Source organism: Citrus clementina, unplaced genomic scaffold, assembly GCF_000493195.1.
Source record: "Citrus clementina cultivar Clemenules unplaced genomic scaffold, Citrus_clementina_v1.0 scaffold_2, whole genome shotgun sequence".
NCBI lineage: Eukaryota > Viridiplantae > Streptophyta > Magnoliopsida > Sapindales > Rutaceae > Citrus > Citrus x clementina.
This window is the reverse complement of record NW_006262688.1, coordinates 6477724-6481939: the sequence shown is the minus strand read 5'-3', so window position 1 is coordinate 6481939 and position 4216 is coordinate 6477724.

Sequence of the window (4216 nt, the reverse complement as noted above, 5' to 3'; positions counted from 1 at the left end):
TACTCCAGCCGATAGTCGAATTCCGCAAGGAAATCTTGCCACCGTGCTTGCTTCGGACTCAACTTCTTCTGAGTTTGAAAGTAGCTTGTCGCTACGTTATCCGTCATAATCGTGAAGTGCGAGCCAAGCAAGTAATGTCGCCATACCCGCAAGCAATGTATGATTGCGGTCATCTCCTTTTCTTGCACTGTGTAGCGACGTTCTGTATCATTTAGCTTTCGACTCTCGAATGCTATAGGGTGGCCTTCTTGCATGAGGACTCCTCCTATGGCGAAATCCGAGGCATCCGTTTGCACTTCGAAGGGCTTTGTGTGGTCCGGAAGAGCGAGGACGAGTTCCTCCGAAATTGCTCTTTTCAACTCCTCGAATGCGCGTTGGCACTCTTCGGACCAATGCCATGTTCTGTTTTTCTTGAGCATATCCGTCAAGGGTGCCGCCTTAGCTGAATAGCCCTTGATGAAGCGGCGGTAGTAATTCACCAGTCCAAGGAATGAGCGAAGCTCGGGCACTTTTGAGGGAGGCTCCCAATCGAGGATGGCCTTTACTTTGTCATTCTCCATCATGATCTTCCCGCCCGCAATCTTGTGGCCAATGAACTCCACCTCTTGTTGGGCAAACGAGCACTTCTCTAGTTTGAGGAAGAGCTCGTTGTCTCGAAGTACTTGGAGGACTTGTCGCAAATGTCGGGCATGATCCTCGAGCGTGGTGCTATACACCACTATGTCATCCAAGTACACGACCACAAAGCGGTCGAGGAATGGTTGGAGCACCTTGTTCATGAGCGTGCAAAATGTGGCGGGTGCATTAGTAAGACCAAAAGGCATCACAAGGAATTCGAAAGACCCGTACCTTGTTGTGCACGTTGTCTTCGGTTCGTCTCCCTCGGCGATGCGCACTTGGTAGTACCCGGAGCGCAAGTCAAGTTTGGTGAAGTACCGCGCTTTGCCAAGCTGGTCGAACAAGTCCGCGATCAAGGGAATCGGATACTTGTTCTTGATGGTGATCTTGTTGAGCGCTCTATAGTCGATGCACATCCGCAGCGATCCATCCTTTTTCTTTTGGAAGAGGACCGGTGCACCGAATGGGGCCTTTGAGGGGCGAATGTAGCCTGCGTCCAGCAAGTCTTTGAGTTGTCTCCGCAACTCCTCTAATTCGGGTGGCGCCATACGGTAGGGCGCCAAGGCTGTTGGCTTCGCGCCTTGTTCCAGCTCGATCTCATGATCTACCTCTCGTCGAGGTGGGAGCTTCTTCGGAAGTTCTGGAGGCATCACGTCCTTGTACTCATCGAGGACGGTTTGAATTCGCGGAGGGACTTGGCTTGGCGAAGTTCCGCTATTTCCTTCCTCATTTAGTTCCCGAATGGAGACCAAGAAGCTTGGGTCCTTCTTGAAAGCCCTTTTGAATTGCATGGCGGAGAGTGTCTTCTCCTCGGACTTGCCTCGCTCCGTGGGTACCATGCATGCTTTACTCCCATCGAGGATGCTTAGGGAGTTCGTAGCGGGCAGCGGGAAGGCATGGACTTGGTCGAAGAATTCCATGCCGAGGACCATCTTGAAGTCATCCATGGGCACAATAGAGAAATCAAGCTTTCCGCTCCATGTACTGAGTGTGATGTGCACGCCTTGTGCAATTCCCGCAATTGGCTTGGCGGGTGAGTTTACTGCCTTCATTGTGCCTCCTTCCTTGGTGGCCTTGAGGCCTAAACGCTTGGCCTCATCTACGGACACGAAATTGTGTGTTGCTCCCGTGTCTAGCAGCGCGCGAACGGACTGGCCGTTTACCTTTGCGCTAACATACATGAGCCCTTTCTTGACTAGTGCGGGCTGTTGGCGGTTGAGTGCGCCGAGGCGTTGGAGAGAACCCATGCTGAGTTGGGGTTCCTCCGTGGACATTGTGGGGTTGCTCTTGAGTTGGGCAGCAAGAACATTAAGCGACCGCTTCTCCGGACAGTCGCGTACCCAATGCGGACCATTACATATGAAGCATGGGCTTCGCGGCTTTGGCGCCTCCTTCTTGCCCTCCGATTTTCCCTGCCAGCTCTTGTTGTTAGGCGGCTTTTTCTGCCCCCAATCTTTGCGGTTATTGCCCTTGTCCTTGCGACTCTCTCCCCCACCTTTGCCTTGGTTGGCCTTTTTGTCCTTGGATTGGGTAGAGTATTCGGTGAGCGATTCCGCAACGGCGATGGCGTCGTCAAGTGTCTAAACGCCACGCCTATCAAGCTCGGTCTTGGCCCAATCCTTGAGGCCATCTTGGAAGTAGAAGAGTGAATCCTTGTCGGACATGTCGCTTATCTCCAACATGAGGGTAGTGAACTCGTTGATGTAGTCCCGAATGCTACCCGTTTGCTTGAGGCGACGTAAGCGCGCTCGCGCTTCCTTCTCCGCATTGCTTGGGGCGAACTGCTTTCGGAGTTCTTGCTTGAAGTCGGCCCAAGTGTCAATGGTGCAAATGCCCTTGCCCATCTCGCCATGCTTGCGACGCCACCATAGTTGTGCAGCGCCTCTAAGATAGGTGGGTGCAGTGCCCACTTTCGATGCCTCATCTCGTACACCCATGGCATCGAAGTATTGGTCCAGACCAAAGAAGAAATTATCCACGATTGTGGCGTTGCGTGTGCCATCGTAGGTGTCGGGCTTTGGCACGTCAATGCGGCGCGCATCACTCGAGTTTGCGGAAGCTGGACTTGAGGAGAGTGTGCGCTTGTGCCATGCCCAATCCGAGCGGACTTCATCCACTTCCGCACGGACAGCGCGTAGTTCGTCTTGGACAAAACTACGAAGTTTTAGCAACTCATCATGGAAAGAACGAAACTCACCTCGAAGAGTGTTTGCTTGCTCTTGGATGAGAGCTTTGGTTGCCACCGTGAATTCGGCGTATTCTCCCTCGAGACCGTCCACTCTTTCCTCCAATCCCACGAGGCTATCTTGAGTGGCGGACAATGCTATTTCGAGAGTGCCTACACGAGGCTCCGACGCATCCACGGATAGGGCCTTGGACTTGCCGCGAGTCTTGCCTTGGGCGCGTTCTCCCTCTCGGCCGCGGCTTGGTTCCGGTGGAACATCCACACCAACAACACCCTCTTGTGCTACGTTTGAAGGGTTGGCCATTGCTTCGTGAGCTAATTTGCGTGCGTGCAAACCTTAGCTCTGATACCACTTGTCACGGGATGAGTGTTTTGCGCAGCTAACCCGTGCGGCACTTAGACAACTTTGCCGAATGTTGCTAAGTAAGCCTAGAGATTCTCGAACAAGAGAAGAGAGCAAGTGAGCCAAAGAAACTTGTATTGCACAAAGAGAGATTACAATGCTTGTTGGATGCAAATGTCTAATGCCATCCCATATTTATAGGGGAGGCTTTGCCTAACTTGGCCTAACTTTGCCTAACTTTGCCTAACTTGGCCTAACTTTGCTAAACTCGGTCAAACTCTAGAGTATTCTACAATTTCCTAGCTATTTACATGTGCTGGAATTGTATAAAGTATTCTAGAATATTTACATGTTCACATGTGCTAGAGTTGCCTAGAACCTTCCGGAATTGGGCCAAGCTAGCACTCTTGGCTTTGTGTTGGCTCTCTAGCCCGAAATTGTGGGCAATTGGGCTAGTGAATTGGGCGGTCCGCAACATTATGCTCTTCCATGGCTTGTAACTCTGGGTTACCATGATGAAGCGGCCCAATTGAAATCATCATTGGTGTGTAATCACTTGGATGGAAACACAGCATGCTCTGAGGAACTCTGTAGATGCAAATCGATTCGGATGAGGGATAACGCATGGTCTTGAACTTCCCACTCAAAGATTCTACTAACTTCTCCACATCAACGAATGCATGGTCCTTGCTTTCCGTAGTTCGGTTGCTTACTGCGGTGAAAAGAATATATGAAACCAGTCAACTCCAATGCGACGTAAAAAGAAATAACTGAAACTGTATAACTAGTTAGCTACAAAATTATCAAGTTTCAAGCAGCTTTATATGACAGGTCAGCCGAATGCAATTTTTGAAAGACGTAGGAGGAGAAAAGTTATTTTCCCGTCCCTCATCGTGTTTTTTTAAAAAATAGATATAATAAAAAAAAAATGTCCATAGTAGTCTCTTTATCAAGATTCTCTAACACAAGCTAATAGAAAACTAGTCGGGCATTATTATCGGATAACTTGGGTAGTTTAAAGAAAGTTTTGATACTCCTAGAAGTGTGTTGATATTACAAAAAATATTAAA